This window comes from Acomys minous (assembly GCF_964271855.1).
Source record: "Acomys minous genome assembly, chromosome: 16".
NCBI lineage: Eukaryota > Metazoa > Chordata > Mammalia > Rodentia > Muridae > Acomys > Acomys minous.
The window spans coordinates 68,939,793-68,951,962 of NC_140498.1; the positions used below are offsets into that span (position 1 = coordinate 68,939,793).

Genomic DNA, 12,170 nt, shown 5'->3' on the forward strand with positions numbered 1-12,170 from the left:
ATTTACAGTTTTACATCAGTATATGAAAATACCTGAGGCAGGTAGCTATATTACAAAGAAAAAGTTTATTTGCCTCATTTCCGGAGGTTGGAGCAGACAGGCAGCTCCATGGCTTTGCGTCTCTGGTGATGGCATGCATCATTTGGTGAAGCAGGACCAATTATTCCAGAAGCCAGGAAGCAGAGAGAGAAAGAGAGACAGAGAGAGCAGAGCATTACAATCCCTGTGAGGGTGTGCTCTTTAGAGATCTGTCGCCTCCACCAGGCCATCTCTTCAAAGGCTGCCATCCTTGGGTGACACAGGACATTTCATGGCCATCGTAGGGTTCAGTGCTTCCCTACCTCCCCATACATGTCCTGTGTTGACAACTCTGGGGTCATTGTGTATGTGTGTATGTGGGAGAGAGGCCCCAGCAGTGCTGGTACAGGAACAGTCTAGCCAGCCTGCTGGGAGGGGCCCCTTGCCACATGGAGGCATTTAGCAGTACCCTCACCTCTAGGCAGCCATGGCTGTCCTGCTGCTTCTCCTTCAGCCTGTCTGGGAAGGTGGTGCAGGTAGAGTGGGGTGGCGATAGGAGATGGTGCCTTTGCAACTTGTATCTTGGAAAGGATGATTAGAGCGAGATTGGTGGACTTTGTCAGAGCTGGAGAGCTTAGATAGATCGGGATCAAGGAGCCCAGTGCAGAGACCTGGCCTTATAGTGACCAGTGCCCTCAACCCCCAGGGCACTATTGGAGACCTATTGGAGACCCCCCCCCCCAGCCCCCGCCCCCCTACCTCACTTCCTGCTGCTGTCCTGTATTTTAGAACTCCAGCCTTCTCTGGTCCCTGGTCTCTGTCTCTTCTTTCTTCCCAGGCTGGGATTTCCCCTATCCCCCTGCATCTAATCTCCCAGAGTCAGGGTCCAGGGAAGGAGACGGCCTGAATTTCAGAAGACTAGGATGTGGGAGAATATGGGAGACTGCTGAGCTCTTAGCTGGCTTGAGGGCTAGCTGATATTCCAGCCACATTACCTGGGAGTGATGGCCCACTGGGAGCACCATGACCCTCTGAGCGTCTGTGTCTCTTGTTGGGGCATGGGGCGAAGACACTGCCCTCCTTAGGTAGGTGCCTGGGGTGCTGTTGGAAGAAAGGATTTCCCCTGCTTCCCCAGGCCTTCATGGGGGAGTGAGGGGCAGTCCTTAGCGTCATTCCTGCTGCTCCTCAGTGTGTTGGCAGTGGACTTGGGGCCCAGGGCTGCTCTCATTCCTGTTTGTGTGCAGAGGTGGGCACCCTGAGGCATACTGTGATTCCTTCTTTCTTTCCAAAGATTTACTTATTTTTAAATGTTTATGTGTTTGCATGTGTACTCAAGCATATGTATATATCTGAGCACTATATACATGCAGGAGCCCATTGAGGTCAGAAATGGCCATGAGGTCCCCTGGACCTGGTGTTAAAGTAGTTTGTGAGCACCATTGTGTTGCTGAGAACTCAAGCCAGGTCCTCTGCAAGAACAGTAAGTGTTTGTAACTGCTGAGCATCTCTCCTGCCTGCCCTCATTAGGTTCCTTCCTTCCTTCCTTCCTTTCTTCCTTTCTTCCTTCCTTCCTTCCTTCCTTCCTTCCTAGATTTATTTATTATGTATATAGTATTCTGCTTACATGTAGGCCTGCACACAAGAAGAGACCACCAGATTTCATTACAAATGGTCGTGAGCCACCATGTGGTTGCTGGGAATTGAACTCAGGACCTTTGGAAGAGCAGTCAATGCTCTTAACCTCTAAGCCATCTCTCCAGCCTTCATTAGGTTTCTTGTGAGGAAGTAGGTTCTAGGTTTGAGGGGAATTGGGGACAATTTATCACTCTGTCTGACTGTTTGTCCATCTGCTCATCTGTGTTTCTACCATGCATCTATCTGCCTATATACCTACCCATCTTCTATGTTTCTGGTGTGAATCCATCTGTCTATATATCGTCTATCTATATATTTGTCTATTTTTGCAGTGCTGGGGATAGTCTCAGGGCCTCATGTATGCCAGGCGGTTGCTCTAGCATTGAGCTGAGCTGCACCCCTACTCTGAAACAGGGGTTTTGTGTGGTTAGAATTCTTACCTGTGCAGGAACTGTGACTGGGTTAGGCCAGCAGGAGCTTCTGAAGCTATTGGCGCATGCCTAGGAGGCAAGCTAGGTCATTAGTGGGTCTGTGGTGTAAGTGTGTATCTGTGTTTTAGTTCAAAAGTGAACTGTTGGTGTAGGCCAGTGGTCAGTAGCCCTTCTCTGTGATGGGCACAGAAGATAAAGAAAGATGTTTGTGTTTTCAGCCCACACATCTGCCCATAGGAAAGCAGCCACAGAGTGGTCGATGCTGGGTATGACTGTGAGCAAAGGGAGGGAAGGCTGTTTGCTGAAGGTCAGGCATATAGAGGAGAGCAAGGGTTCTGGCTGAGCTCCTGCCCATCTCTGCCACAGTTTGTAGACTCTCCTAAGGGTCGCCACACCCAGGCCTTTGCTCTTCTTCTCCAGTCATGTTCATGCTGAAGTGACATGTGAGAATGCCCCTTCCTACTTGACATACACCTGTGTCACTCACAGCTTCTTCACGGGCATTTAAAAATATTTATTTTATTTTATTTTATTTTAATTACTTGTCTTTGTGGCAGTATAAATGAATGAGTGCAGGTGCCTGTGGAGGCCAGGGGAGGGCAGTGGGGACCAGGGGGAAGGCATTCAGAGGCCAGAGGAGGACAGTGGGGACCAGGGGGAAGGCATTCAGAGGCCAGAGGACAGTGGGGACCAGGGGGAAGGCACTCAGAGGCCAGGGGAGGCAGTGGGGACCAGTGGAAGGCATTCAGAGGCCAGAGGAGGACAGTGGGGACCAGGGGGAAGGAACTCAGAGGCCAGGGGAGGACAGTGGGGACCAGGGGGAAGGCATTCAGAGGCCAGAGGAGGACAGTGGGGACCAGGGGGAAGGAACTCAGAGGCCAGGGGAGGACAGTGGGGACCAGGGGGAAGGCACTCAGAGGCCAGAGGTCAGGGGAGGGTGACAGTATATAGATCTGGAGCTGGAAAGTTACAGACAGCTGGGAGCAGACTGTGATGGGTGCTGGGAATGGAATGGAGGTCCTCTGCAAGAGCAGTAGCCCTTGTTTAGCCATTTCTAACTTTGGTTTTTAATAGCCCTTTTCAGTGCTCCAGAGAATAGCAAGAGCCTCACAAGTAAACCACCAAGTGCTGAGCTGCGGAGTCACACCCTCAGGCCTCGTCTAGCTGTCTGGATTATCTGTTTACACCTCTTATCCCAAATGTTTGGTAGAGGGCACACAAGGGCTGCTCAGCAAGGCCTGGAGGGCTGAGCTGCCCTCCATCTCTGCGTCATCAGCAGACTCAGTGGCTGGCAGTGAGTTCTGCCTCACCTGGAGGTTGCAGGCTGGTAACTGATGACTCAGATTGGATTATTCTTTATGGTCCGGAGCAGATAGAAATTGTGAAAGGTGATTTTCCTTCTCACATTTCAAGGCCAGATGAGAGTATTTACTGATGGCCTCTGTTATCTGGGAATGCAAGTTGAATCTGGTGACTGTAACTGATGAGCTGTTAGGAGCGGCTCTCGTCAGAGGCTGTGTGCCCGCTGACCAGAGACCAGGCGGCCTCCTCACCGGCCTCCTCACGGGCTTCCTGGGCTGAGCCTTTGGTTGGTAATTATTTAAATCTCTCCTTTCCCCATTTTCTGGTTTGTCTCTACTATTTGGCAGTTTTGTGATTTGGGTGTGGGGGTATGAATGGTTGTCAGAAAAATGTGTAATAATATTTGGAGATTTTTAAGAAATGGAACTGATGGAAATGCAGACAGCTATGTGCTGTGCTGAGCTCCGTTGCCAAGGGCACTTGGAAGCTTTGGCTCCTTTTGAGTTTGCATCAGGCTGCCCCACTGCGGGAGGCAGGGCAGGCCTGCTGCTTGTTGTCTCCCTGTGTTTCTGATCCTGCCTCTCCTACAAATTCCAAAACTACCTCATGGCTCAGGCTAGATGTGCTGACATGGCCTCCTTGAGGCTGCTCCATATCTGACTGTCCTCAGTCATCGGAGACCTCCCAAGAGTGTGCCAAGGAGGGATGGGGACAGTACAGGACATCCTAGCTCTGCCTGCAGACTCAGTAATATAGGTATGGCCACCTTGTTCTGCTGCTGGTGGTCCTTCTAAGTACTCTGTGCTCAGTGCTGGGGCCTTTGCTGTCTTTGTTGGAAGTATTTTAGAAAGGAATGTATCTGGGATGTATCTGGGAATAGATAACCAGTGGCCACCTAGGATGTGACATCCAAAGGGATGTAGGAGCATATGGCCTTACTTCATCCCTGACTGGGGTGTGTATGGGGAGTGCTGATGAATCAGGCTAATGTGGACTATATCTTCCATACCTTCTATTGAATATGTAGCTCTCTGTCAGTTGGCTCCCCCCCCCCCCCGAAAGCCACACCTACCAGTAATAAGCCTGAATCCCCTGAAGTGTGGTCCACAGCAGTACTGACTGTCTAGAGGGTCCTCCTGGGTGGTGACTTAGCCTGTTGTGAGATTCCTACCAAGCAGCCTAGCGTGGCCCTGAGTGCAAGATTTCCAGTTGCTTTTCTTCTGTTTGTCTTTTGTAAAGCTCCACGGCTTTCTCTCCTGTGTCTGCTCAGAGTCGGTTCTCCAGCACCCTCTGCTCCCCCTTCTCTGCGTCTGTACCCTGGTGTAAGCATCCCGGTCACTTTCAAAGCTCTACTGGCAGACAGGGCCCTCCCTTCATGACATCTCACTATCCGGAAGCATCAGGATACTCTGAGATCATGGTGTTCACTGTCTGATTGGAGGCTGCTTGCTCACTACTACTAATATACCCTGAGTCCCTTTGCCTTTGTCAGGGCTTGCCCTAATAACATGGGTGGCTATTTCATAGGCTTAGGAATAGGGCTCAGTGCAGACTGTAGGGCTGACCAGCTGGCCCTCTGCTTGTCATCCATTTCTGAGGCCATAACTCTAGCCCATCTTGCCTCTGCGTGGTCCCTGTTAATTTGTTACTCACTGGACAAACAGATTTCTAGAATTTTCTTTCAGCTTCTAGAGACTCCCCAGTGAGCTGGGAGGAAGGAAGCAGGGACAAGCTGACCTATTCCTGCTCCGTGTACATGGCATTGGGTCTGTAGGTGACTGCATCACAGCAGGCCTCGGGTATGGGGACCTGCACTCTGCACATTTCCTCTTGACGTAGGGGTGGCGATTAGGAACATACAGGCACCTGTTAGCAGCTTAGCTCCACCTGACCTGGAGTGGCTTAGGTCAGTGTTGTGGCTGTGCCAGGCATAGTGCCCAGAGGTCAGGTAGAGCAAGCGTCCACTTTTCCTGGTGCAGATACATGGCCTTGTAGAGGTGACTCAGAGGCTTATTCTGCATTGACTCATCCACAAAGCTCAAGGTTAGAAATCATTTGTGTTAGCAGGTTTTGATCTGCTCTTCTCAGACCTCTAAGAACAAAGGTGCTGTAGGGTTTGAATAATACTTTACTAGTATTTTCTTAGCTTCCTGAAAGAGATGAATTACAAAAAACTCACCAGTTCATGTGGAATCTCATTGTCATAGCTGTAGGAGACCACTGCTGTCAGACTGCTTTGGGCTGTCACCACAAAGGCTCGGAGGTAGCCCTCTGTGTGACACCTCTCCTCAAGTGTTTCAGAACAGGGTTGTCTCAGTGAGTTTGGGCTCCTGTCACAACTCTGCCATAGTTAGGGTTCCTAAATTGGAAGCTTGTCTACCTCCTGGTCCTGGAGCTGGCTGTTGAGGTTGCAGTGCCTACAGGTGTGCGTCTGAGAAGGGCTGTCTTTCTGCTTGGCATCAGCTCGTGAGGGTCTCCTCTAAGGCCGCTCTTCCATCCTGAGAGCTCTCTCCTCACTGTCCAGGCTCCTCTCAACACTGTCATGTTGGGGATTAGGGCTACCTCAGCTACCTCAGAGATGTCTTATTTGTGGAGCCCTGGCTGCTCTGGAACTAGCTCTGTAGACCAGGCTGGCCTTGAACTCACTGAGATCTGTTTGCCTCTGCCTCTGGAGGGATTAAAGGCATCCACCACCACACCCAGCTTCTTATTTTATTTTTTAGACAGGGTCTCGTGTAGCCCAGGCTTACCTTGAGTTTGCTACATAGCCGAGAGTGATCTTGAATTCTGACCTCCTGCCTCCACCTCCTAAATGCTAGGTTACAGGTGTTCACTCCTACACCTGTTTGTGCAGTGCTGGAGAACCAGGGCTTTGAGCATCCTAGGCAAGTGTTCTGCCTGCTGGGCTGCACCACCCGCCCTCAAAGTTTTCTTCTCTCTCTCTCTCTCTCTCTCTCTCTCTCTCTCTCTCTCTCTCTCATTCTTTATTTCTAACAATCAAGCTCTTCTACGTACAGGATTAATTAATTATTTATTTTTATATGCCTTTGGTAATTGGCCTACATGTGTATCTGTGTGAGGAAGTTGGATCCACTAGAACTTGGGTTACAGATAATTGTAAGGTGCCATGTTGGTGCTGGGGATTGAACTTGGGTCCTCTGGAAGAGCAGCCAGTGCTCTTAACTGCTAAACCATCTCTTCTGGCCCCAGGGTTTTTCTCCTCCCCCTCCTCTTCTTCTTTTTTAAAACTTAGAACGTGGGCTTGGCCATGACTGGAGCCACATGAACATGCTCTGTGCCTCTGCACCAGGCGGCGGCGCTGCATCACTGCATTCTATGCCTCGTGGTGAATGGCCTGGTAGACTCACATTTGTGGTTTTGTATGAGTGAGTTTATTAAGTATAAAACAAGCCAACGTCAAAAGATAAATAGCAGGTAATAGATCGATGATACATAGATAGCAAACACTATTCAACTGGGTATTCACAACATCCTGCAGACGCCAATTAGGGGAAGTTGAGGCATCTCGAGTTCCCCATTGAGCTTTTTCTTTGTGGCTGAGCTTCCCATGGCTGAACTTCCCATGGCTGAACTTCTGGCTTTTCTTTCCCACTGCAGGCACTCTTTTATCATGCTATAAACACTAGTGACCTCTGTTGGAAATGGGTGCAACTGTTTTTAAAGGAGTGACAGTTTTACTCTTGGACTATTCTGTTGTCATAGTCTTAGATGCTCGTAGACAGACATGCTTGGATCTGAAATGGGGGAGAGAGGGCTCAGCTCTTCTGCTAAAGCCAGTTTCTCAATGAGCTCCACATTGTGTGACAACTCACTGCGTGATGTATATGTCATTCTGTGACTTGGTACATGTCCCCTCTCAGCTGGGTACCAAGCATGGCTCTTTCTCAGAGCTGCTGGGTGGGGCCATAGTGTTGGGGTCCCACAGCATCTGCTGATGCAGGTGTGCTTCTCTTGCTGCGTGAGTGTGGGTGCTGGGTTCGAGCAGGGGAGGGAGGCAGGCCCAAGGCTGTGAAATGGTGGGTCAGGCAAGGAAGAGCTAGAGGCTGCATTGTCTTGGTGTCCTGGAGAAGGTTGTTAAAATGTCTCCTGCCGTTCTGCAGTGTCTTCTGGCCTGGCCTGGTTCCTTGAAAGTAGATATTCTTAGGCCTGGGTTTCTGACGAAGCTCACATGAAAGTGAGCGGCAGTGGCCCGCCACATCCAAAGATGGCTCTCAAAGGCTCGGACTCATTCTCTCAGCAGATGCTGCCTCAGAAAGGCAGCGATCGATAAACACGCACAACGGCTTCTTGAAGCACCACGAGCTTCGCTCTGAAGCCCCAGAGGTTTGTGGAAATGCCGCTGCCCTCAGAGTTCAGTGTGCTGTGGAGTGAGAGCTTTAATTTTTTATGAGCTTTTCCTTCTCTTCCTTGGAAGAAAGGCTGGAGTTGAATGGAGAGAGCCTCCTTCAGGGGGGCGGGGGGCAAGGGAGGCTGAGAGAAAACCAGTAGTCCTGGGAGCTGATGGGGATCTGTGTTGGGAGGGGGTCGCTCGAATTCTCCCAGCTGTTGAGGCTCGCATTGGGCCCAGCAGCAGAGTCCCCTTTCAATTTGAAAATCCTTGCATCTCTGCACCCTGCCATGCCTGGGTGTCTAGGCCTGTGTGGTAGGTGTGACTTGAGAAGCCTGGCTACCAGCGTCCAGGGCCTCTTGAGACATTGTATTGCAGCCCTCTGGTATGGTGTGCTTTGTCTGTCTGGAGGCCCTTGTCCTCTCCGTGGGCCCCACCCTTGGAGCTTGCCAACCCGTCCCCTGCATGGAGCCAACTGCTGGATGGGGAATAGCCACCTGTTGCCGGTTCTAAGCAGGGCCTGGGATTTCTAGCCCCTTGCCTCTCATCCCGTGCTGCCTTCCTCTCACTGCTGTAGTCCCAGGAGCATCGGGACAGCTTTTGTGTCCTTTTCTCTCCTCCTCTTGAGATGTTTTCTCCTTGCTCCTGTTCCTTGGTTTTTCCATGGCCTCGTGGCTAAGGACTCTGAGCCTTATAGCCAACTCTCATTTCCACACAGTGTGAGTGTGCCCTGGATATAAGAGTGTTTTGCCTTCCCTCCCCTGAGTGTCCCACACATCTGTCTTCCCCTGTGCCGTGGGCATTTAGTTCACCCCACCCTCCTCACCATGGCACGCCTTTCTTCATTTGTCCTTTGTCATGGCCAGTGAGGCAGCAGTGCTTCAGCTCTGTGTTGCTTTGACCTGCAACTCATGTTTACCTTGCCAGCTGGCACATAGTTAGCCTGTCGCAGGTGCCAGAGGAACGTGCAGGGCCCGGTGCCTGCCCTGCTCACCTGCTGGCTTCCCATCTGCTTCCTCCTGCATAACCCCTGAATCAAGGCTGATGTCTGTCTGCTGCAGGCAGCGCCCTCCCCAGGCCTGGACCATGCCCAGTGCTCTGGACCCCGCCCAATGCCCTCTCCCCACTCAGGCACAGGTGTCCAGCAGTCTCAGAAGGTGTTGCTGCTGCCCGTTTGGTTCATGTGAGCTGTTCTTCCCCTGAAGTCTCCTGTTTGATGATTGATGCCTGCTTTGCAGCACCTTATGCTAGCAAGCCTTGCACCAGGTGTGTGTCTGTGTGTAAGGGCGGGGTCGGGAAGAACCCAGCCTGTTGATCTGGAAGCCTCAGGGCTTTATTGAAGCTCTGCAAATGGTGCTCTGGAGCGCCCTCGCCACGCCATTCTCTGAACTGCAACTTATAGTTCAGTCCTATCCTCTAGGAAACCTGAGAACCTATTCTGCCTGGGAAGGACCTTAGGACCTGCTGTGGTCTGCAGTCCTGCCTGTTGTCTGGCCTCTTCTGTTGGGTCACGCATTCCTCTGACATCTGCTTTTGCCCTACACAGTGGATGAAATGTGTTTGTTCTTAAAACAGAGTATGAGGCCTGGGGAGATGGCTCACTGAGTAAAGCACCTGCTATACAAGCATGCAGACCTGAGTTCTGGTCCCCAGAGCTCACATAGAGCAGGGCACTGTACTGTGTCTCTGTTAGGCAGGACAGGCAGATTCCAGGGCTCCCCTGCTAGCTAGCCTGGTCAAAACAGCAAGCCACAGGTTCAGCGAGAGACTCTGTCTCCAAAATTAAAGTGAGTAAAGTGGAGAGAGATTGAAGAAGACATCCTGACGTGGATCTCTGGTCTGCACAGGTGAGCACAGAGGTCTGTGTGCAGGGGAGGAGGGGAAGGGATTGAAAGAGGGATGTGGACTGGGGCTGTGGATCAGTGGGAGAGTCCCTATGTAGCATCAGCGAAGCCTTGGGTTAGATACCTAACATTCCTGAGGGGATCTTTTATTCTTGGGAAGAAATGTTGTGGGGAGGGACAAAGAATTTCCTTTACAATCTGCAATTTTACAACTCAAGTCTCCCCTATACCCTTAACACCCCACCCTATCCTCTGGTGCCATAGTGCACACAGCTCTGTACACAGCCTGCAGTGTGTGTGGAGTTCCACATTGTGACCTAGGTACAGGGTGGAGATTGTGTACCCGTCCGTGTCTTTGCTTTCCTTAGGTAGCAGAGCCTAGCTGCAGAGTGGAGGTTGCTAGAAGGCTCAGAGTGAGAGACAGATTTCCTGGTGTTCAATCCTGCTGCCTGGTTCTGTTACACTGAGCGCTGGTCCTCAAAGTCCTGACAAAGTGGCTGTTCTGGCATGTTCTTTGCTTTGTTTGCATCTGCAGTGGGTGGCCAGGACCCTGGGAAGCTACAAGGGCAATGCTCTCCCTAAATTCCTGCCTTGGGGTTGGCAGTCTTCCTGCAATGCTCCCCTGAACGCTGTGCCGAGGACAGTGTATCAGAGTGGTCCCAAACCCCCTGTCCCACCCTGCCTGTGTGTGCCCTGCCATGCATCAGTGTGTGCCTGGCTCTTCAGGAGCAGAGCGAATGCTGCCGTTCTAATTAAATTACCCACTTTGGAGCAGTGATTTAAGGCGCTTGTGAACCTCCCCACCTGAATTCAACGATTCAAGAGTCGATTTCACAGTCCTTGATTATTAAATTGGTCTATGAATAGTTTTCAATTGAACTGGAACTCAAAATAGCCTCTTTATACTTCTGTTTCCCATGAATATTTGCTCTTGCCTTACATTTGGGGTTGTGACGCACCTAGGGTGCAGGTGGCTTTCGACTGCTTCTCAGAGGGACTAGGGGACAGCACAAGACATCTGAGATTGTACAGTTGAAGCCAAGCCACTGTCCTTGATGTTACATGGTTGACTCTGTCATCTTTGGTCATGTTTGGTGGCTCAGAGCACGGTTCCCTGTGACACTTTCAGAAGCCTCACAAGCCCCTGCTGAAGTTTCATAAATGCTTGACTTTATTCACTTTCAAATTGCATTTCAGCTGTTTAAATGATTTTACCAAGTTATAATTTACAAAATCCTGTACTCAGTCAGATGTGAAATAGACATATTTGTAGGGGCGTCTACCTGACAAAAGCCTTATCTGCCGCCCCTGTGAATTCAGGTTTTCCTGAATTTGTGTAATCAAAGCAAACAAATAATTGGATGCAGAAGTAAGCTGAGCTGGGTGTCTCTCATTGGCCCTGTCCCTGTTTGTACATTTTCAAGGTAGCTTCAGTGTTCTGGTGATGGTCACTTTGCATGAGCATTACAGATGTCACTTGAGACTGGAATCTTGATGCTCTGCTTATGTATTAGTGTGTGTGTGTGTGTGTGTGTGTGTGTGTGTGTGTGTGTGTGTGTGTGTGTGTAACCTCCAGTGCTGTCTTCAGGCACCATCTGCCTTTGGCTTGCAACAGGGCCTTTCATTGGCATGGAACATGATCAAGTAGTCTAGAGAGATGACCAGCAAGCTTGTAGGAACTGTCTGCTTGTCTCTGCCTCACGTCTTTCTTAACATCATTGGGCTTGCGGCTGTGTTCTGCCATGCCCCATTTATTGTGTGGGTGCTGGGAGTCCAAACTCCAGTGCTTGTATTTGTAAGGCAAGCACTTTGTCAACGGAGCTATCTTCCCAGCCTCCATGTCTCAGTTTTTGAGAGCTTCTAGGATTCCCTGTGGGAAGACGTTTCTGCTGTTGATGGGACACACGCACTGTGTTCCTGCTGTCCCTTCCTCATCAGCCTGCTTTGTACCTTCTTGGTTGTTGGGGTTGGTCAGTCCTTCCATGACGGCTCCTATCAACTGATCTGGCCTTGTCCTTCCCCAGGTACAGCCTTAAGATGGGCTGCAGCCCAGGGCACATGGGAGAGGCACCGTTTGGGTACACGATGAGGTCCTTGCCCTTGCTCTTCTGGGGCTTGCCACATCCTCTCAAGGAGTAGCAGCAGCTGTGGGATTGGTGGGGTGTAGGAAGGGTACTGTCTGAGGGTCTTTGCCAAAATGCTTGAGGTCAGCCTGGGAGTGGCCAACAGCCCTAAGAGGCCTCAGTCCAGAGACCTGAGCTTCTGATGTTTGCAGAGGCAATTGGCCGGATTAGAAGGCTGTTGCGATGACACAGGGGAGAAAGTGACTGAGCCAAGGAGGCCACAGGGATGCAGTAGGAAAGCAGATATTGTAAAGGGAAGCCAGGCTTAGTGCTACAACCTGTAAGCCTGGTTTCTCAGGAGACTGAAATGTGATTACAAGCTTGAGTTCAGTCTTGGAAACTTAGTGAGATCCTGTCTTAAAGTAAAAAAATCCAAAGAAGCTGGGAATATAGCTCAGTGGCAGAGCAGTTACTTAGAATCCCCCAGTGAGGGGCTGGGGTGTGGCTCAGTGGTAGAGCCCCTGCCTAG

The 12,170-nt window shown here is 50.7% G+C and overlaps 1 protein-coding gene across 7 annotated transcripts in view; it reads left to right on the forward strand.

Annotated features, from left to right (window-relative positions):
* The window catches only part of MAD1L1 (mitotic arrest deficient 1 like 1), a 312,878-nt gene that overhangs the window by 118,613 nt on the left and 182,095 nt on the right, over positions 1-12,170 (forward strand). The gene's annotated exons all lie outside the window — the stretch shown is intronic.